The sequence below is a fragment of the Crocodylus porosus genome, unplaced genomic scaffold (assembly GCF_001723895.1).
Source record: "Crocodylus porosus isolate Cpor-Errol unplaced genomic scaffold, CroPor_comp1, whole genome shotgun sequence".
NCBI classification, from domain to species: domain Eukaryota; kingdom Metazoa; phylum Chordata; order Crocodylia; family Crocodylidae; genus Crocodylus; species Crocodylus porosus.
Window position 1 is genome coordinate 61,823,903 of NW_017728931.1, and position 23,128 is coordinate 61,847,030.

A 23,128-nucleotide genomic window follows, 5' to 3' on the forward strand; every position below is an offset into this window, starting at 1 on the left:
GGGGAGGGGCCGGGCCGCGGGCTCCGCTGTTCTTGGGGCGGGCCGGGAGGGGTTGGGCCCCGGCCCCGGGCGAGAGTGTGAGGCAGGGGAACAGGACAGGGCAAGGGGGGTGTGGGGAACTCCCCGGTGTCCCCCTCCAGCTGGCGGGGAAATGAATCGGTGCCCCGTGACCCAGACCCGGCTCCTCTCGCTCCCTGCCCGGGGGGTGTTACATAAGCGGGGCCTAGCGCGGGCCGGGCCGCTCCACTCCGCTCCTGTTGTGCCGGCTCCTTTCACGGCAGGGCCTCGACCCGCAGGGGTGGCCCTCCGAGCATCCTCCCTGCCCCGCTTCTGCCTAGGCATTGTAGGCCCAGTGTTGCAGCGCTTTCAGGATGGGGGAGTTGGACCAGGCCGGGTCTCTTCTGTGCTGCCCTTTGCTTTCCTTAACTAAAAGTGGGGGGGGCTCTTATATACCCTCGCGTCTGTGCCCTGGAGAGCTGTTTCTATCCCTGGTGATGGGAACAGGCTTGACCCAGGAGAGCGTAACTGCCACATTTGTGGTTTTGGAGAAGGCAGATCTGCACCTTCAGACTTTTCCTAGCAAGTAGGTGCCGACTTGCTGTGTGGGGCCTTTCTCTTAGCAGAGCACCAAGGGATGAGCAGAGGATGGAGGCCAAGCTCCTCTCCAGCCGGAGTGTTTGCAGGCTGGCTGGGCTTGTGGGAAGCCAGGAGCCTCCCTTTGTTGCCTGTACTCCAGCGTGCTTTGTGCTCAGATGGGTTTTGATCTTTTGGGGCGGGGTTAATGTGCCATACCTTTTACCCTCACTGAAGTTAATCTTTAACTGTGCCTGAAATTTTCCTTTTTTAAGCTTATTGCACCCAACTAAGTTTTTCATATGTTGGAAGTATTGTTGCTGGGGGGTTTTTTAACCCAGAAAACTAGTCATGGGATGCTACCACAGCTTGAGCTGCATGGAGCTGTGCGTTCCTCTGCTTTATCTTACCAGTGCGCTAGCCCTCCTTTCCCCAGAAGAGGGAAAGTGACAGCCTTGTTCTCCTGCTGAAAGAACTACTCTGAAAAATCAGGGAAAAAAGAGGGTGTTTACTGGCAGTCAGTCATATCCCTTGATAGCTATATTTTGCTTAACACCTTTGAAGAAAGCTGAATAAAGTTGGATTACTTCAGTAAACTGTAGGCACCCAGAATATATATATTATGGTTTTTAAAAACTGCATATGTTACTTTGTTATAAATCTAATATGATTTCTGGACAGTGTCATGAAAACACTTTGTATGTAAGAATGTGACCTCTACTGCTCCATAATTCTCATAGAGTGAGAGCACATGCAGGTGCCAGTACTCAAGATCAAGTATTTGTAGGAAACCTTTGGACTTGGGTACTCCATAAATCCTCTTGATGTCCAATTGCATCTGCTTTTTGGTAGAAATAACTAAGCCTGTCTTTAACAATGTAAATTTGGGCATTGGTCTTTGAATAAACTTCTACAAGCTTTGGGACTGGTAAGACCAAGATTCCTGGTGCAGTCTGCACTTAAATTAATCTTTCCTGGGGTGGCCCATGAAGCAAGTTGGTTCCCCATGTGAAGGCATCAGTTTCTTATGTTGTAATGACTCAAAAATCATCTCTCATTTTGGGGGCGGGGGAGGTGTCTGGTAAGACACAAAGATATGTTGAAGGCCATTTAGTTGTTTTTATTTTACCAAAGGAATATTACCCATGTCAAAACTTGTCTCTAGTGGAGATCTTCCATGTGCGTGGAGAGCTTGCTAAGCTTCAGCTAAGCTCCCACCCCCCTTCAATTCTTTTAAAACATGTTTGAGCTTTATTGGTAACGTAGTGCAGTGTGAATTAAAAATACAGGTTTCCCTCATTTTATGTTGTACATGCATTCTGGGAAAATGGTGTATAACTCGAATTCGCATAAAGGGAACCCACTTCCCCATGTTACAAGTAGGGATATGTTCCAAGACCTTGACTGTACTGCCCCCCAGACCCCACTTTTACAAGACAGTTTTGGTACTCACCAACAGCAGACAGTACACATAAGCACAGGGCACTATTGCAATGGGGATGGCAACTAGAGAAACGCATGTTGCAGACAATGAATGAGGAGCACGGTTCCCCACAGGAGACTATATTTTGGTGCGTGTTGCTCTCTCAAGGCACTGCACAAAACAGCTGACTGCAGGCTTCCACCATCCCAATCGCATAAGAGTGAATTTACCTTGCGTATAACAAAATTGTGGTATATAAAGGGTCATCGCACAAGAGTGAATTCACACATACAGAACCCACATAAAGTGAGGGAAACCTGTACATAATTTATTCTTTCAGTTCATTTGGGTTTACCCATGGTGTCTTGGTTCTGCTGGGTCTCTCTTTGTCTGTAGAGTCTTCCAGGAAAACCAGAAAAGAAGACTTAAGCCCCCCTCCTCCATTTCCCCCAGGTAAAAATATGGAGAAACCAGTTTGTTCATGCTGCCTTTATACAATATTGAAAAGAAAAGTAGGACCCCATTTCTCCCCCCACACTTTTTTTTTTTTTTTTTTTAGGTCAGCTTTAACTAAACCAGCTACCATGCAGAGCTAAATGACAATGGATGCTCTTCTTGAAGGGCCCTTTTTTTAACTGCACAGATCCTATTGCTGCTCTAGCAGCTTGGCAGGTTGCTGTCTGGTATAATATGTAATGAATTCAGATGGTTTTCATACTGCTTGCTTGATTTCCCTGTAATTTGAAATTTATAGGGCATTTTGGGGGAGTTTATAGCTGGTCTGTGTAAGTCTCAAATTTTGATATGAGGTATGGTCAGATCTCCAGAAAGTGTATGATTATTTTTAACATAGCTTTTTAATTAAAATACATCTCTAAAACTAGTCCAGTGAAATTTGGTACTTGTGAAATATACTGAATGAATGGGGTTTTTTGGAGTCTAAAGCTGTTTTGCATAAAAAAATGGATTTGATAGTACTGGTTTCTCTAACATCAATGTGTTTTTGACTTGCCCACAGCAGGATTTATTTCTGTGCTGTTTAGGCTTCTCTATGGGATCAGTGACTGGAATTCTTAGGTAGAGTCATCACATCATGTGTATCTAGGTAGTCAAATAGTGCCAGTTACTGGAGTGACTTTTGTGATTGCACATACTAGTAAGAATTGTAGTCTCATACAATTGTCACCAAATTTTAATTAACAAATTTACGTTACATAGTAGTAGCTTCTTTTTATAATTGTTCTGGGTTGAGTTGGACAAGCTTATCGATGTTTTTATTGCTTTTTGGATGTAGAATTTTTATTACTATTTAGTCAAAATGGTTTAAAATAGTGTTAAATACTTTTGACCAATTTAATAGCTTTGATACTCTGGTAAAGGCAAAAGGTTTAAATGGATGGATATGAGGTCAAGAGCTAATCATATGCAAGTTAAATTAAATTCAGGCAGGGTCAGTTTGCCCCTACCTATTGCTGTTTTAGGAGTGGAATACAGTGTTCCCTAACTTGGGTCTTGAACGCTTATATACAGTTTGGTCAGTATGCCTCAATCTTAGATATAAGTACCCTTTTCTCTTCCCACCCTGAATGTCTTTTTTAACTCTCCTTTTAGATCCTACTCTTGACTCAAAAGCATCATTTACTTATTTATTTCCCCCCCCCCCGTTTTAAACTTCCATACCCATTTTGTGCCACAGCACCTCTGTGCTATTGTACAGTGGCCACCTATAGCACACCTTGCTTTCTTTAGCTGAGCCTGTGTTTTATACTTCAGTTTTGCAGCATGTGGAGTTGGATATAAAGACAAGAGTTGTCAAAATTGCCATGAGTAATGTAAATACAAAGCTGATATTTCTTTGTACTTTTACCAGCTTTTCTTGATTTTTTTTAATAATAATGTGAAATGTCAACTACACATGGGTGAAACCTGGATGTTCAGAACAATTTATGTTAATGTACTTGTGGATGCCATCAGTTTTTTGGAACTTTTAGTTTTGATTCATGAGGTTGGGGCCTGTTACACACAGGAAACTCTAAAGCATTTTTAGATCGTATTGCCAACTGTTGGAATATTTTTTTTCTGTATTGGAAGTCCTTTATTCTAGCCCTCATAGCCTGGACAGTTTGACTTTGGCTGAGTGATTGATATTCAACTTAGTTCCATGGTTTTTTTTCTAGCTACTGCCACTTCCTCCTTTCCCCTTTTCTTTTTACTTTCTTCCCTTCTACTGTCTCCAAAGCATTATACTAAATTTTAAGGATACAGTGGTCCTTATGGTAGTTTAGTGAATAAAGCTGCATAAAGGAAGAAGACTTAAAAAGGAATCAGGATGATTTCAAACTTAAATTTGATATCTGCAGTTCAGACCTCAGAGTTGGGGTCCTTGTTTGAGGTATGGAAGGTGGTGGAAGGAATGTGAACATTTTCTTATTAATCTAAGTCTTGAAATGCTGTTATGTACTCTTTTCCTGCTTACCACTCATGTTGGCAACTAACTTGCATTGGAGCAATGAAAGTACATATGCATAATGTCAAAATAAGTTGATTTTTCTTTTTGTGAGCTTTCTCACAAATAAAAAAAAAAATAGCTTTCATGGGATCTCAGAATTGAGGCTGACCACTAATTCCCAAATTCTTTCTAATTTGTTTTCTCTGGGGTAAGAGCAATACTGGGGTTTCATCGACTGTGAGTCATGCTTCTATATACTTTTGGAGCCTAGAGAGTGTTATCTTAAATTTTAAGATTTTTTTTTGGCTTTTGCATTACCTTGTGCTACATCCTTGAGTAGTGTAGATATTTAACGCCAGGATGTGAATCAGATGCAGCAGAACATGCATATTGGGACAAATGAAATAACACTTTTCCTTTAACTAGTGGACTCAAATCAACCCAGAGTTAAGAAATGGTAGCGGGGATCGGTATGTGTTAACCTAAGTGACTGCCTGGTGGCAGAGAACATGGATGCTCCTCCTAATAGACTCCATTAAGGTTTTCATTTTCTGCAAAATTCTCATCTGGCAATACATGGGGGGAGAGTGAGGACACCATTGAAAGATTTTTTTTCTCTTCCTGAAGAAAGAATTGGTTTAAAGTTCATTTTAGATTTTGATTTGTTTTAGAATAGATGTTCCATTTGAGAAACTTTAGTGTTTTGCTGCCTTTGGATATAGCCAAGTATGTGCAAAAGAAACGAGAAAAAGTAGTGTTCCTTTTCTTTCCATACCAAGTGGAAATCTATTTATATTCATGTTGATAAAGTCTTCATATCAAGTTGTCATGTGTTCTTCTATGGAATACCTGATGACTTGATATAGAAAGCTTTGTGCCAGTATGAATTTAGGGCAGGCTAACTCTTGGATCAAAATCATCATACAGCTTGCCCCCTATGAGTGCTAACAGAAGCTGCATCCTATGCCAGAACATAATTTGTATATGGTAGATATTTTACAGCAGGTATTTTATAAAAACATCCACATTTGATTAGGATATTTTCTTATAATTCTGTGTGGAATGCCAGCTGCCTCTTGCTCTTTTTACACTATAGTTTTTAACTGATTTGGATTCTAACTATTGGCACATTTGGCTGTAAAGAAGGTTTGTGGTTATACAAAATATTCCTAATCAGATTTTGAAAATCTGACCCACAGCTTATTTAGCTTTATTTAAAAAAAGGGGGGGGGGGAAGGAACCTCTGTGGTATCACATAGTCCAGAATTTAAAAGAATAAGTAGTTGTCAGCGGCAATTGCTTGATTTAAGGATGATCTCTGCCACAGCTCATTGATGGGTTTTGAGGTGACAAGAATCCCATCCTTGAGTCAGATCCATCCAGAGAAGTTGCAGGTCTTTCAGCAGGGGGAGGGTAGACTGTAAGTCAGGATTTTTCCTTAGCCTTCCTCTGGTCTCTCTTCTCTGCTTTGAGAGAGAGATGCTGTACCACAAAGTGAGCAGCCACTTTGTTGAGGTTGTGGCATGGTTGGAATCAGTCAGCAGCCAACTTCTTCCAAGTCTTGACATTGACATCTATTTCCTTGAGAGATGCCTTCAATGTGTGCTTGTAGCATTTCCTCTGGCCATTGGAAGATCTTAAGATGTTTCTCGGTTAGGAGTAGAGCAGTTGTTTTGGGAGTCAAGTCTGAGACATCTGCATTCTCACAGTGTAGGATCCAGTGAAGTTAGTGCTTGAGGATCATCTCCTCAATGTTTATAACACTGGCTTCAGCAAGGATATTGGCATTTGTGTGGCAATCTTCCCATTTGATGTGGAGGATTTTCTGGAGGCATTGTTGTTGATATCTCTTTAGGCTTTTGAAATGATGACAGTAGGTCATCCATGTTTCACTTTTGTTGGAGGAGAGTGGGGATGATAACTGCATTATAGACCTGAATCTTGGTGTCGTTTTGGAGATTGTGATGAATAAAGATGCACTGAAGCAGTTTCCTATATGAGGCATTTGTTCATCAGGTCCTGTGCTGGATCTCCTCATTGAGATTTGGTGAGAGAGGCAGTTGATGAAGTAGGGGGAAGTACTTGACTACCTCCACGAGCTTTCCTTCTATGGTAATTTGCGGAGCGGGTGGGCCTTGTTTGTGGCCTGGGGCAGTGTTTTAGTTTTCTTGATGTTGAGAGAGAGGCTGAAAGTTTGATAGGCTTCTCTGAAAAGATCCAGCCTGGTCCGGAGATTTCTGTCCCTGTGTGCAAGGACGGTGCAGTCAGCATATTGAAGGTTGAGGATGGTTATTTTGAGTACTTTGGTCTTTGACCAAAAATGTTCCAGATTGGAGAACCTTCCATCCGTTTGATATTCTGTGTCAGTTCAAGAAGGAAGATGGTCTTTAATGAGAGCCAAGATGATTGTCAGAAAAATGGAGAACAGAGTTGGGACTGACACTTCCTTGCAAGGATAAGTGGTTGTATGCTGTTAAGTATTTGATCAGTTTTCATTTTAATAAATATACTTACTACTAGAGTTAGTCAGATGGCTGAAGACATTAGTTGAATGTTAGTCACATTTGTCAAACAGTGTACTTGCATAATTTTACTAAGGGTAGAACTGGCTGAGTAGTGGGATGGGGCATGTGGCAGTATACTTAAATGGTTTGATAGATGTTGCTGAAATGTTGTTAGATAATCTGTTCCAGTGAATATTACTTGACCCAACATTGTATTAAAAGCTTTAGCTTTTGCTTCCTTATTCTTTTTTTGTTTTGTTTTTTTTATTAGTGCACACCTTCTGTGGCATGATGCATCTTTGTGGCTTACACAGTAACTTCTTTTGCTTCTCAGGTGGTTACTTAGTTTCATGTTTAAAACATTTTAACCTTACTTTCACCTATTGTGGGGCCAGAGTGCTTACTGCCTCTCTAGGTAGGTAGTGCAACAAATTTGACAGACTCTAAACTGTTGGCTGGGATAATCTAGTCAGGGATTCATCTCATTCACCTCCCTGTTTAGAGCAGGAGGGTGAATGAGATGACCTCCTGGGGTCCCTTCCAACCTGAATTTTTCTATGATTTTAAATTAGTAGTGAACCATGCTCTTTAACAGGCAGTATTAATACAAAAGGTGGGAGATGACTGTCTTAATGTTCAGGAGTATCACCTTGTTCTTTCTACTCTGAGGGAAAAGGGGCTACTGGTATTCTTACTATGGTCTTGTGATCCCCTGCTCAGGGGCTAAATATATCTTTGTTTTGCCTGAAAATGAAAACCTCCCTCAACCCTGTCCTAGTACTGGAATGGAAAAGCATTTTCTCTCCCTCTTGTTTTTTCCCTTGAGTATTGGACTCAAAGGACCAGGAGACGTATTCCAGTCCTGTATTTGTATAGACTCCACCCTTTAATATCATGTCTGCTGCAACTTGGAAGTTTAAGGATGGTGGTTTTACCACTCTACCCCTCTCCCTAGCTCTGTTTTTGGTCTTTCTTCACAAGCAGTAATTACGTTGTCTGCTTGTCTGTGTCTTGTGAATACTTTCCAAGCAGCAGAGAGAAATTGACTTGTTCTTTGTCAGTTGCACAGTTGACTACTAGCTTTTGAATGGTGACAGGCAAAATGACAAGAATCTGATTAGTGTAATTCTGCCGCAGTTTAGGTTTACAGACACTAATTGTTCTGTGTGGCTTTGCTAAGGAGTTTTTGTTGGGGTGGGATTTATTGGAAAAGCAAAAGCCATGTAACAGAAAGAACTTGTTAAGAAATGTGCGTAGCAAACACTAAAAGAGAAAAAGGGAGGAGGAGAATTGGAGGCTTCTCAAAGCAAGCATATGAGGTCCAGTCAGAAGCCTGTTGAAGTGGGGTGGAGGGGGGAATGCAGGGGGATGACATGTTGATAGTTCAAGGTTTGTTTTAAGCCTGATCCAAATGCAGAGTCAATGGGAAGAATCTACTCTCTTCAGCTCAATGGAGAGAGAGGGTCAGGAAGCTACTAGGCCCAAACATCATAGATTAATTGAGAAATTAACACTGTTGTTTACCCAGATGGGCTATCCTACATAAAAAGTAACTTTATTAATGCCTGAATAATGCTTGATTATCTCCCTATGTGGATGCTCTAGTTTTGGAATAAGAATACTGTATTCCTGTTGTGCCTTGTTAACCCACTAGGCCAAGTACAAGTGTATCTGTTGTATATGGATGCAGTTAGTCAGAAATAATTGTGTGTGGACAAATACTTGGATAAGAGCAACATGATTTTTGTTTTTTCTTGTCAATATCTCCCCCCTGCTTTAAAACAAGGTGGCTAGTTTTTTGATTCTTCACTTTCTGGGCCTGTGGAAGCAGGGAGAACAGTCAGTGCTTCCTCTTTTGTATACTTTACTGTAAAACACCCTTAGGATCATCCACCATATCTGTTAGCATGGATATTAATGATGTTCACTCCATTATGTTTCTTTATTTGCTCTGCTTTTCTGTCCAGGCTGGAGGGAGAAAGGAAGGCCCTGGGTCTTTGGTAAATTGTCTGTTTTAATGTGCATGATGAGTGCCTGTCAAGTCTCGAGTTTAATACCAATGAACATAACTTTCCAGAGGTATTAATCATTTAAAGCTCTGGCTGATTTGATTTGAAATCTTAGGACTCTGACATGTCTAAAAATCACACCAGCTCCATGTCTCTCCCTTTCCACTTACTTGTCTTCTTTATTTTCCACTGACTGACTCATTGTCTTCCTTTTGCTTTTCATACCTCTGATTTCCTGCTTCTTTCCTTCCCCCACCCACCTACACACACAAACATATCCTTACCTCTTCTTCCCTACAGGATAAGCTGCGAGTGAGAGAGAGAAGAGGAAAGCTAGTCCTGGACAGCCTCTTGTTTGTGCTCCTTGCCCATGCTCAGTGTTCTCTTCCTGTTCACTCTCCCCCAGATGGTGGCAGCACTGGGGAAGGGAGAAGCTCTAGAGCAGGAGTAGCTTTTGGCTGGAGTGCCAAAAACACCCCAACCTCCAGCCAGGCTTCGGCTTGCTGTGTCAGAGGTGGGGGAGCTGTGAGGGACACCATCTTCATTTTGGTAGTGGCTGCACTTCTGCCTCTGAGCAGGTGGCAGGGGAGTGGCCAGGGCTGCTCTGTCCTAGCCCTTTCCTCACCACGTGCTGCAAAGTACATGTGTACTCGCTGCCACTGTGGAGCTGGTGCTAGGGCTACAGAACCTAGCACAGCTGTTTATAGCCTGGTGCAGCTGTCCAGAGCCTGGGTTGGCTGTAGAAGGCAACCAGGAGGCTGCAAACAGCTGCGCTAGGCTCCACAAGTCTCGTACCAGCTCTGTGGTGGTGGCTGCATATGTGCCTCTGGGAGCACAGGTGGGAAGGGATCTGGGACAGCACAGTCCTGGTTCCTCCCATACTGTCCATCCCAAGATGCACATGCAGCTGCCACCACCGTGAAGCTGGGTTGGGGAACCCAGTGCAGCAGTTTGCAACCTCCTGGCTGCCTGCCACAGCCAGCCTGGGCTCTGGGCAGCTGTGCTGAACTCTGCAGCACTGGCTCTGTGGCAGCATGTGTGCTTCTGGGCAGACGGCAGGGGAGGAGCCAGGGTTGCACTGCCCTCAGGTCCCCTCCTAGCTGTGTGCTGGCACCATGCATGCAGCCTTCACAGCCACAGAGGGGTTGTGGAGCATGGCGCAGCTGTTTGTAGCTTCCCAGCTGCAGCTGACCTGGGCTCTGGGAAGCTGCTGCCTGCCTGCCACAGAGCCTGGGCTGCTTGCAGCTTCCCGGCCACATGCTGCAAGGAGGCTGGGCTCTATGGTTGGTGGTTCAGTTTGGAGATTTGGCCCAATTCAGGGATTGAACCTCCAAATCCAAATCAAATTGGGAAACCAAGTAAAAGGTCTGAATTGATTTGGAAAAGATCTGGCTGCTTCGGACATCTGTCCATAGACTAAACAGGCAGCTGACAAGCCTGTTGGGATTGGGGGAGGGCACTTATGGCAAGGGGCATGTTACTTGGGGAGGGGTGAGTGTGGGATGCTGGCGTGGCAGCACTGGGAGTGGGGGCTCTACCCCGCTGCCACTTGCCCAGCTGGGGTGAGGGGGGTGGGATGCGCATGCAGCTTGCTCCAGGGAGAAGTGGGCAAGCGGCAGCAGGGCACAGCTCCCCCTCCCAGCACTGCCATTCCTGCATCCTGTGTCCTCCCATGCTGGCTGGCAAGTGGCGGCAGGGCAAAGCCCCTGCTCCCAGTGCTGATGCAGGAGTGGCAGTGCCGGCAGCAGGGGCTATGCTCTGCTGCTGCCTATAGGCTGCATCCATTCTGTGGAGCTGTTCTGGCTGCTCCACTGGGCTACTGGCAGGTGCCAGAAGTTGGGCTGGCCCCAGAGGAGTGGCCTGCTACAGAATCTGGAGCCATTGGGTCCTGGTCAACACAGTGATCACTGACAGAAGAGTGAACAGAGGCAGATACAGCCCTGTCACTATCCAGTCACTTTGCCCATGGCCACTGTTGTGGCCCTACCTCCTTGGATGCTAGCTCTGCTGATGCCCTGTGCTGTAGTTAAAGCTGCTGCCCTGGTACAGGGTGGTGGTGGCTCCAGCCTGGGGCATAGGGCACAGCTGTAACTCCTGCCATATGCTAGAGCTGCTGCTTCCTCCTTCCCATGCACCAGGTTGGAGGCTGTCACTGTGTTCCCTGTGCCGCCTGGCTAGATCTGGCCTAGGGTGCAAGGTGAGTTTGATGCCCCTGTTTTAACCCATAGCTTCCCAAACTGTTGGCAGTTGATCCCTCTTCAGGGACAGTAAGCCTGTTTTCACAGTCCTGCTCCCTACTCTGTGTACCACCTCATGTTTTTTAAAGGTGTACTCATATTTGAAAATTTAGAACAATTTAAGGGACACATTTTTAGTACAATTATTTTAAGGGATGAATTAGGTTCAGCTTTTCATGTCAAGTCCCCCATACAAGAGGAAAAAATAAAGAAAAGCTCTGTCACTAATGGGCTCCAGTAGGCACCTTGAGCTTGGTCTCTTCTCCTTTTAGTGGAGTTTATATGGTGCTCTGGAGTCCTTGGACTAGGGCTGCTTCTTGATCTGGGAACCAAAAAAAATATCATTGCCACAGCCCCCACATGTGGCTTAAAAATGAGTGGCCATTAACTGTGTAATATTTCATTATTCAATAATTGTCCATTCTCAACGTGCTTTGAGCAGGAAAATAATTCACAAGGCTGGCTTGTGAATAAGAGAGTTCATACTTCAGGTATTTCAGTCTCTTTTCAAACTCAGATACTTTTGCATTGGTTATACTTGAGTCACATTTTCCAGATTTTTTAACAGTCCCAACCCCTGGATTTTTGTGTGCACGTGCAATTTTAGTTTTTTTGGTCGACATATAAACTCAAATTTCAGGGAACGCTTTACTTAGTTTTGGTTTTCAGTGTTTCTCAACCTATGGGTTGCCACTCAGAAGTGGGTTGCAAGAACATATGAATGGTTCATGAACAAACTTTAAAATGGATCAAAAAATTTAAAAATGGATTCTGCTTTAAAGGAGAAGAACATGGGAAACCTGTGGCTTTTCCCTTGCAGCCTGGCAGAGTTCTAGCCTGCAAAAGAAAGGCTGCTTGGGGCTCCCATGCTCCACACCCCCTCCCCCCCATCTGTCCCATACACTGTGAGGCTGGGGGCAGGGGGCATTGGGTCAGGAGTGAGGGGCAATGGGTCAGTACTGGCCATCAATGTTTACAATTAGGTCCTGGTGCAAAAATGTTGAGAACCACTGTTTTAGATTGCCTGAAGAAGGGTGTTTGTGCTCAAAAACTTGCAAATAACGTTTTTCTAACTATTTAGTTGGTCTAATAAAAAATATCACATCTACCCAAAGAACCTTGCCTGCCTTAAAATCTTTAATGTATGCATCCTCACCACTCCTTTGTGAGGTAGGAAGTGCAATTATTCTTCCATTCTACGTATGGGAAACAGAGACCCAGAAATAATATTAGTTCACATATGAAATGTGTGGCGGAGCAGAATTGAGTTGAAACAGAGAATTAAGTCAGTCTCAAATAGTGCAGTAGTCACTAGGACATCACACCTCCACAATTGAGGTAGGTTCCTGTTGCTTTTAACTTTCTCAGTAGTCCTTTCTGATGTTCAGGCACTCGGTGGGAAAGCGATTATCTGTATATTTCCAAACCTATTTGTTTGTTTAGTTTTAAATGTGGGTAAATATTATTAAGAAAGCATTTATTTTGGAAGCGTGTTGCTGCATGGTGAACATTAGCTTGAATCTACTACTTTCAACTTTAGATCATTTCAAGAAGTGTGCTTTTGGTTTTCTTTTTAACTTCTGAATGCATATATGTATCCATAAGTATATATGTCTCCAGCACAGCAGGTTTATGTTATGGAGATAGAGGCATTGGTAGCAACTTTGTAGTTCATGTAATTCTTTTTCCTTTCTGCGGTTCACTGTGTGTGTGGAGGGGGTGGTGGTCTTTTGTTAGTCATGGAAGCAAATATTCATCACAACTGAAGTTATGCCTCTTAATCCTTAAGTTACAGGGCAAAGTGAATCAGCTTTAGTTCAAGTTACTTAAATTTTCCTTTTGATCTGTTTTTCACATCTCTCTCTCTCTCATTTACCAATAGTTTTAATAGTTCAGACTTTCAGGAGATGTGGAACTAAACAAAATGTTGTATGTACACTTTCATATGTACTGAGAAGTTAAACATTCTTCATAACATACTATTTACTGAGTGCAAACTTCTTTATTAAAATAAAAAATTAGCTTTGCAGAATTAAATCTGAATAAAATGTAAACCACTTTTGTCTTCCTGCATCTGTAGGTGGCTTATAGTAATTCAGTTTTCACTATTTCCTTATTAGTACCAGTGAGAGAGTTACTCTGAAATGCCAGGAACAAAGCAAAACACCCACCCCAAACAAAAAAAAAAAAATCTTCCCCTGTTCCATTCATTAAATGGGGGTTTCTGCTACAGAATTCAGTAATGTTTCTGATACTTGACCAGTGCCTCCCAAACTTCTTGGGAGACAAAAGTGTGTGTATGTGTGTTGGGGGGGGAAATCAATTTACATTTACATTGTAGTAGTCGCTTTTTAAAATTAGTAGTCATCAGGTTCAGGGGGCAGGGGAAGGTAGATTTTTCTGAAGCAGGTAGCGAGTCTTCCATCTCCCACAGTAGAGTGCCACAGGATTTAGGCCGAGTTTGCTGCAATTTGGGTAGGTCCCTAAGCATGTACTGGGACCTGTCCAAATTCTGGTGGCAGATGGGCGATTTTTGCAGGCCAGTCATGGCTCTGGCCACCACTTTTGCAGTCCTTGTTGGTGCCCTCCCCTTCCCCCTGCTGCCATTAATTGGCCAAGGGGCTGTGACAGACCCGTCCCTTCCCAGTGTTTGGCTGAGAGGGCTGCCTTTTATGTGGCCCCACTCCTTTTTGCTGATGGGTGGAGGGGTTGGGCCACAGCAATCCACTGGGGAGCCAGCATTTTATTTTTGATAAGCTGTTGTTTTTCCAGCAAGTCCACACAAAATCATGGAAACCACTGTTTTTTGCGGTGTTTGTGGAAACAGCTGGTTTTCATGGTTTGAGTTAGGTCCCTATACATTATATGTTATATTTGTAGCAGTTTTCAGACAAAAGGAACGAACGAATAACAAGGAAGAATGCTAATTACTTGGTTATGGTTTTAGTTTTGTAGAAGGCCAAGGGGAGAAAAATAATCTTCAGATTGTTGCTCATTAAAAATGCACATGACACAGATCAGGCATAAAATTTTATTTGCAGACCTTTTAACAAATTTGTGGTAAGGTTAAGGAAAAATTAGCTTGTAAGGTAGTTGGAATGTATCTCTCAATTCATGAGACATTAATAAGCTTTTTAGTATAAATTGATATATGTGACTAAAAACATTTTTACACATCACTAATTATATATGATCTATCAAATTTTGGGGTGATGCATCGAGAACTTAATTTTACGTTCTTATTGTGTTAGATTAAGAGCTGAGGAAATAGAGAAGCTAAAATATTTAAGTAAGCTAAACTTTCATTTCTTTTTTTAAAACGGTGGCTTTTTACTAAACATTTCAGGAGGTTTTTTAAGTTTTTTGTGTATGACTACAAGATGGTTTACTTTTAAATCTTAAACTCTAGGGAGCAAGATCACTCCTACATTCTTGGCAAAATAAAATGTAGTGCAGTGGCAAGGTGCAGGTTTCACTGAAATTGTCTTGGCATGCATGCCGGGGATGAAGGGATCTGGAATTTTGTGAGAATTGGGCTTGAACCAGTAGGCTTTCATCACACAGTTCCTGGTAGTTGTGGGGGGTGACTTTGACAAGGGCTGTGGTTCTTTAGAAAGGTAAATATATGAGTCTACAAAATATTTCTTGTTTGGCATTCCAGAACAACTAAAATTCTAATTGGCGCACACAGCATTTTAATGTTGCCTATTGGACAGACTGATCTTTAAAATGCTTTGTATATTGATTTATGTGCATATGACACTTGAGGCTGAAAACAAAAATTGTTCTGCCTTTATTTCCCTTCAGGAGGCACTAAATAGAAAACAAATTGCTCTGCTGCTTTGATAAATTTCTTCTTCTGTTTAATCATTCAGTTGCATGTTCTTGTAGATGGGAAGAATGCCCACAGCTAATTATGTGTTCTAACTTTAAGCACAGTGTGGGGAACAACTCCTGTTGAGTGGTGCTCCCAAGAAACTGAAGCAGAAAAATCATTCTGTTTCCAGTCACTGCTCAGGTGGACTAGTTAAGTCAGTGTACCCACAGCAGTGCAGGTTAGCAACTTGGCCTTGACAATGGATAGGATACCTGGTACAAAAAATACCAGGTACACAAAATACCTCAATATACCAGGTTTTGTTCAGGAGGGATCCTGGTTTTCTCAGTTTAAAAATCCCAAATTCTCTGATTAACAACCCCAAAATCCATGTTTTTCCGTGATTAAAATAAAACGCCACTGTATATATAGGTATTGGTTGAACACAATGTTTTATTGATATATTTACAATTTCAGAGCAAGTTGGAAGTCTGCCAGTGCCTCAATCACTATAATAAAATAAATTCTAAATAGCTATACATTTTGGCATTTGATTTTGTGTTTATCTTGAAAAATCAGGGCTCATCCTGCCCCCTTTCCTCACCAGGATGTGGGTCTAACTGTGGCTGTGTCATCATTCGTTTTCCCCCACCCTCACTGCTTATGCCATTGCCCCTTCCTCCCAAGTCCCAGCACCCCCTCCCCTCCTGGCCCTGTCAACAGTCCTCACCTGCTGCCCTCTAGCCCTGCTGGTGTCCCTCACTCTCACTTGCTGCCTGCTGATCCCAGCCCCTGTGTGTGTGAAGGGAGTGGGTGTGTGCAGAAGGCATGGAGGGGCATAGGCAATGCAGTGGGGGGGAGGGGGGCACATGCCCCCCCCTTCAAGTTTTTGGTGCCCACAGGGCTGAAGCTAGGCCAGATGAGCTCTAGACAGGAGCTGCCTCCATGGCCCCATGTGTAGGGCCCAATGCTGGAGAGTGTTGTGCTACCATGGTGGGACACTGAAGTAGTGGTGCAGGGTTGCGCCCCCCCACTGCTGCTGGGCAGCCATGGCCATGGAGGTGGCTCATGCCTGGAGCTGGTCCAGCCTGGCTGCAGCCTTGTGCCCCCACTGTGGGCACAGAAATCTTGTGGGGGAAGGCACATGCCCCCTTCTGGCCCCCCAGCATGCAGTCTGTACTCCTTTCCTCTCTGTCCTGAGTCTCTTCCACGTGGCCTGTGTCCCTGCCCCATAGACTTATCTGGAGGGAGCTGCTGTCCACTGTTGCCTGGCTGCTACATGCATGTGCGCATGCACATTCACATGGTTCCCCCTGCCTCTGATTGCCCTCTTGCTCCGTGCAGCCCCTTGCAGGCTGGAACTCAGCCAGACTACCAAGGGAAACCTGTGTTTCCCCCCGCTTTAAAGGAGAAAAGGGAGAATCCACATTTTCTATTAAAGGAGAAAATCTGCATTGGTATCTGTTTTCTGCAGTGAACAGAAAACCTGGATTCCTGCTGTTCTTGATTGTGAAAATGGTCCATCTGTTTTCATTTACCTGAGCATGGCTCTCAGTTCTCCTACACTGGTACTGATTTTGATAACTCTTCATTGAGTGTTGTGATAGACAGCAAAAGGAACATGAGCCACCAGTGAGATGCTGTAGCTGGCAGAGCTAATCAACGCTGGCATGCATCTACTGAGGCATCTCGAGCAAGGCTAAGAATGTCATCCTCCCTCTCTACTCAGCCTTGATGAGACCGCAGCTGGAGTTCTGCATCCAGTTCTGGGTGCCACACTTCAGGAAGGATGTGTAGAAGCTCAAGAGAGTTGAAAGGAGGGCCACATGCATGATTAGAGGCCTAGGGACCAGGTTGTATGAGGAGAGGCTGAAAGACTTGGGACTGTTCAGCCTGGAGAAGAGGAGACTCAGAGGGGACTTGGTGGTAGCCTATAAGTAGATCAAGGGCGTACATCAGGGCCTGGGGAGAGCATCTGTTCACCAGTGCCCCCCAGTAGAGGACAAGAAATAATGGGCACAAGCTGATTGAGGATCGCTTCAGACTAGACAAGAAAAAACTTCTTTACAAGTCAAGTACTGAGGGTTTGGAACAGGGTCCCCCCCAGAAGTGGTATAGTCACCCACCCTGGTGATCTTCAAAAAGCATTTTGACGCCCCTCTTGCTGGAGTCATCTGATCCCAACAGGCTTTTCTGCCTGTGTGCAGGGTGGGGAGGTGGGGGCTGGGCTCGATGGTCTGTGAGGTCCCTTCCAGCCCTAACAACTATGAAACGTTGCTTAGCGTCCCGAGTAGAAGGAAGTTCTACTACTCAACATAAATTATAGGCAGACAAGGTTCTGGGTGAATCTGATATCTTTTATTAGACCAACTTAAATAGTTGGAGAACAATTATTAAGCAAGCTTTTCAGTTCAAAAACCCTTCATCAGGATAAGGAAGTTTCAGCAGTTGATGTGTGCTCTTCCTGGATGGAATGAAAAGTAAAGAAGCCAGAGGCTGGGCTGGTATGCACATGAGACAGGCAGTCAGTGAAAATGTAGATTGAGGAGTCAATGGGTGAGAGACAGACTGGGTGGTGGGGAGAGAAGGGGGATGAATAGTGGACAGGTACCTGGGAAGTCAGCTGTCAGGCAGGCTATAATGTGTCAAAAATCCAGTGTCTGTAGTCCATGATTTTTAGTATCCAGGAAGTTGATGAAGTGGAGTTCATAGGCTTATCTCTGGGAATTGTTTTGTAAGTTTCCTTTGAGGATCAGGACTGAGAGATTGGAGAGAGAGTGGTTTGTGAGAAACGTGCCCCTTTCTTTTCCCTGCACCCAGCCTGTCTCTCACACATTGACTCCTCAGTCTACGTTTTCACTGCCTGTCTGTCTTGTATGCATACCAGCCCAGCCTCTGGCTTTTTTACTTTTCATTCCGTCCAGGAAGAGCACACACCAACCGCTGCAACTTCCTTATCCTGACGAAGGGTTTTTGAACCCAAAAGCTTGCTTAAAAATTGTTCTCCAGCTATTTAAGTTGGTCTAATAAAAGATATCAGAGTCACCTAAAGAACCTTGTCTGCCTATGTCCTTAGACCAACACGGCTACAACCTACACCCCAGTAACATAAATTATAGCTCTTTTTTTAGCTAGAGGTTAACAAACAAAAAACAAAATTATTTGTCTTGTCCTTTTTTCCCCCCTTTCCCTTTCTTCCAAATGGCTGGGTGATAGATATGTATTTCTGTGTTTCTGTACGTCTCTGGACTTGCAGAGACTTGTTTAGTGATAGTAGAAATCTGTCTTCATAAAAATAAGTAAATGCCATAATGAAAAAAATCAGCCTACACAAAAAAAGGTCAATTATGCCCAGTTCTGATCTTACAAAACTGTAACAAACATTATTGTTAACTGTATTTTCTTTTTGGCTAACCAAACTAGGAAACCCAGTATCCTTAGGTAGGTTATGTTAAAAGTGAATCCTTGTACTAATGGATCAGTGTAATCAAAGTCTGAAATTAAAAAAAAACAAAAACCAAGAAAAAAGTCAGTGTCAAAAGATCTCCAACTACATACACAACTCATTATGCTGCTTTGACACTGTTTCAGAAAATAAGAGTTCAGCACACCCTTGGTACAAGAGTTTTTGGGCTGTCCATACCTACTGTGTTGGCTGGCTATAAAATTGGCATGTTGTGGGAAAATCTGAGCAGCTAGTCTTGATGCATAAGGCACAGAAGCTTATGGGTATATGTTGCTTTTTGCTCTTAGGGCATTTTTGGATGTACTTTGAAATATTGACTTTGTTAGGAGGACTAACATAGTTAACCAGTGATGCTTGGAGAATCTCACCAGTGCTACAGAATTTGTTAGAAAAATGGTTACATCGTGTTGGCAGTCATTACAGCAGGGGCGGGCAATTATTTCGGGCGGAGAGCTGCTAACCCAGTTTTGGCAAGCTGTCGAGGGCTGCATGAGTAACCCTGCCCCTTGTCAGGTGCCCCACCCCCTGGTCACCATCTTGGGATCAGTGTCTTGGGACCAGTGGGGCGCAGGCTGGCAGGGGTCTATGGAGCTAGGCTAGGCTGCACCAGCAGGGAGAGGGTGGAGGTGGTTCGACTCCATAGAGCCCCTGCAGGTTGGGACACTGTATTCCTGCTGTGCTGCTCTGGGCCCTGCTGGTGCTGGCCCCAGGACACAGGTGTAGACCCTGTACTCCCACTGACTCCTGCATCGGCAGCCCCATGCAGGCTGTGAGCTGTTGCAGCATGGGGCGTTGGCCATGTGGTGAACGAGGGGCCGCTTTCCCACGCTCGGCACCAGCTTGCAACCTGCTCCCGCTGAAAGCCTGGGCCCTGTGTCAGCTCCGGGCTTGCCTGTGAGGGGTATGCTGTGGCAGCAGCAGCTGCTCCGTGTGTAAGAAAGTCCCCCACATGCCCCTCCCCCGCTTGCTGCACTGGGCAGTGTTTGCTACTGCCACCTCTGAGCTGCCCAGTGTATGAGCTCCGGGCGGGCAGCAGCAGCAAATATTGTCCGGCATGGCAAGGGGGGGCTGCTTTTCTCCGTGCCGAGCAGCTGCTGCTGCCATGGCTGAGCCCAGAGCCGGTGCAGGGTCCAGACTGGCAGCAGGGGTGGGTTACAAACTGATGCTGAGTGTGGGAAAAGCGGCCCCTTGCCCTCCCTGTGGCTGGTGCCCTGCACTGCAGCCACTTGCAGCCTGCATGGGGCTGCCTGTGCCTGCTTAGGACAGCCCTGCGCGGGCTGAGAGCAACTGTACCAGGGAGCACTGGCCATGGGGGAGGGGAGGGGCCACTTTTTTTCCCGGGCTCAGCTTTTCCCTGGGCTGCTTTTCTCTGCGCCCCCCCGCCCCCGACTTGTGGCTGCACCAGCACTGGAAACTCGTGTTCCCAGGAAACTCGTGTTCCCAAGGCCAGAAGCCCCTGCTTGAGCTTCCAGCTGGGGGGGCTGGGCTGGGCAGGCCCTGCTGTTGCAGGAGACCACTGGGCTTTTGCCTGGGTCCTACTGCCCTGGTCCTGTCATTTGATGGGAACCAAGGACAGATAAATATTAATTTTCTACATTTTTAGGGGCCCCGCAGGCCGGATAGAATGGCTTCATGGGCTGGATCAGGCCCACGGGCCGTATTTTGCCCACCCCTGCATTATAGCCATGTACACAGGTGAAGTCAAAACATTAAAGTTTAGGCACTCGTGCATTAAAAATATATGTAGAGGCCGTGTTAATGCTTATTTAGAAACTTCAGACAAAGCCAAACCTGCACTGTAGGTAGATGCTAACATAAAAGTTAAGTGTTTGACCCGTCTGTCTCTCTCTGCTACCTTTTTGAAGCAAGATGCAGAGAGTAACTTGAGTCACTCTAGTTCTTTTAGCAAATAATTTTGCAGTATTATAAAAAGGGTATATTGCTTCTCTGTATTCACGTTTTATATGCAGAGCACTTTCATAAATTAGATTGTTTCCTGATTGACCTCACTGAACTTTTGGCTTCTGGGTTTTGGTGTGTGGGGGAGAAATTAGCTTAATTTATGAAAGGTAATTTCTGTTAGGTCACTTCAAATGGGTGTATGTTGATTTAGGTGGAGCTGGGGACTTTAAGTACCCATGAAATGTAATGAGCCTTTATGGATAGGGTTGGGTGCACTTTTGGTGAAGGATAAATACCCAGTGTGGGATAGAAATATGTATGCCAGAAATTGGTCTTATACCATGCATAAAGATAAGTGGGTAATATTGACATATACTATAGGTGGATATCCATGTATGTGCTGGGAATCTGTTCAGTAGTGGGTTTGCTGGCAGACTGTGTGTGTAGATTCTGGCTTAGGTGGGTTATCTCTTAAAAAGAGGAGGTAGTGTTTTGAGGGTGGTAGGCTGAGGCTCCTGGTGGAAATGGACATGCAGATATGGGGCCATGGGTGATACGAACTATGTAGGAGTTGTTGTAGTCAGCAACTGGTGTGTCATCCTCTTGATTTCATTTAGGTAGAGAAAGAAATGCCAGCTGAGGCTCGTGTAGTAGGTAGTGTTGGATTTGTTTGGCATGTGTGGTGACACAAATATAGGTTGTTTCACCAGGTATTTATGAAGTAGGTGTAAGGGGGGGAGGGTTTTATTTTAAAAGACTGTTCCAATTGAGTCTTAAGCCAGTAATAATCTCTTTTTCTTGTTCTGAGATGGAACAGTAGACCTCCTTTAGTTAAAGGTGGATAGCAGCGGTGAATCTGCACTTGTTTTACCATTGTGAAGCTTTTCTTTGGCTCTATGTTGTGATCAGTCCAGCATTTGGATCTATGAATTCTGGTATTGAAATGCATGAACAACAGAAACAGTTTTGTATTGGTCTGGGGTTATGGTTTCTCCTCCATCCCCTTATATTTATTCCCAATATAAAACCTTATAGTTCTTTTCATCTTCATAGTTCCCCCTTTTTGTATGGATCACTCAACACTTCGAGATATGCAAGAGAGGTGTTAAGATAACGAATAAATGGAGGCTGAGAGGAATTCCTTAGAGCAGGGGTAGGCGATGATTTTGGCCAGAGTGCCGAAATAACCACAAGGTCTACCTTGTAAGGTGCTGGCATGCTACAAAAACAAAGCCAGGGTGGGATATCCATGTATGTGCTGGATTCACATTCATAGAGCCAAATGCTGGACTGATCACCACAACATAGAGCCAAAGAAAACAAAGCCAGGGTGGGAAGTAAATGGGAGGATGCACTGCATGTTAATATCATTAATAATAATAAATTGCTTTTTTTTTTTTTTTTTTACTGTAAATACTAGGTTTCCTAAAAATTCAAAATCTGGTGACAAGAAATAAAACTTCATACATTACCCTTTGCTCTTATGTAGTCTTGTTTTGTTAAGCATATTGTGATGAGAGAGAAAAAAAGAAAACAGAAAAAGAAGGGGAAAGAGAGAAGGGAGGGGAGCGAGCAGAGAAGAAAAGGAAAAAAGAGTGGGGGGAGAAAATGGAAAAGGAGAGAGAGGGTGTGTCCCTTGCCACCAACCTCTCCCACCTTTTACTGGCTGCAGCTCAGGCCCACTGGTCCAGGGCAGTGTCCCATAGAGGGAAGCAGTGACACCCTAGCAGCAGCCACCAGAGCTGGGGCACCCAGGCCTCTGATGGTCCCAGAGTACAGGAACCCTGGGCCCAGGGGTTGGAGGTAGGGCATGGCTGGGGCTTAGGCAGATGGGTACCCTGTTCCACCCAGGTGGGGGCAGAACTGGGCTGCCAGGTGCTTGGGGCAGGGTCCCGGTGGTGTAAGGAGAACCAGGTGCAGAGAGACGTGTCACAGGCAGGCCGGTTGGCTGGCATAACTTTGGGAAAGCTGAGGCTGGGTGGGAAATGGGAGCTGCCCTGAGGCTCTGTGGGCTCAGCCACAGCTGGCAGGTGGGTGGGCGGAGGCATACAGCAGCACTGGAGGTGGGACCTGGCGTGGCCCGCACAGCTCCACAGGGATGGGTCGCAGCCACCCTGCCCATGAGGGGACGCTGCCTGGCTGGAGCAGGACACTGGGCCTTAGGAGGCTCCCAGGTTCCAGGCTTGGCTTCCCTGCATGCCAGGCACAGCATAAGTGGGGCAGAGCCACTATGGTGCAAGGGCCCAGCTGTGGGAGTCCCCCAAGGCCTGGGAACAGCTGCCACAGGTAGGGCTTAGGGCCCAGCCAGCCAGGAGCCTGCAGTACAGCGGCCCTGTGCAGTGCCTACCCCGGCCCCCTGGAGGGGAGCTGTGGGTGGGCAAGGTCGAGCCAGCTGTGGTGGCTGTTCCCAGGGGCTGCAGTGCTCTGGTACTTGGGCCCACCCCTGCACTGGGAGCAGTTTTGCCTCATTCTCACTGTGCCTGGTGTACGGGGAGGCCGAGCCCAGAACCGGGAGTCCCTTGAGCCCAGCATCCTGCTCCAGTCAGGTGGCATCCCCTTATGGAAAGGGTGGCTGTTTCATTCCTGTGGAGCAGTGTGGGTTGGGCCAGGCCCCACCTCGGGTGCTGCTGGGAGCCCCCGCCAGCTGCAGCCCGAGGCTCCAGAGCCCTGGGGCAGCCCTGCTTCCTAACCAGTCCCTGCCTTCCCGGGGGCCCGTTTAGGTTGGCCTACCTTCAGTGCGTCCCCGCA

At 45.2% G+C, this 23,128-nt stretch overlaps 1 protein-coding gene across 2 annotated transcripts in view; it reads left to right on the forward strand.

Annotated features, from left to right (window-relative positions):
- Window positions 1–23,128, forward strand: part of TCF20 (transcription factor 20) — a 175,548-nt gene that overhangs the window by 89,714 nt on the left and 62,706 nt on the right. The window lies entirely within an intron of this gene.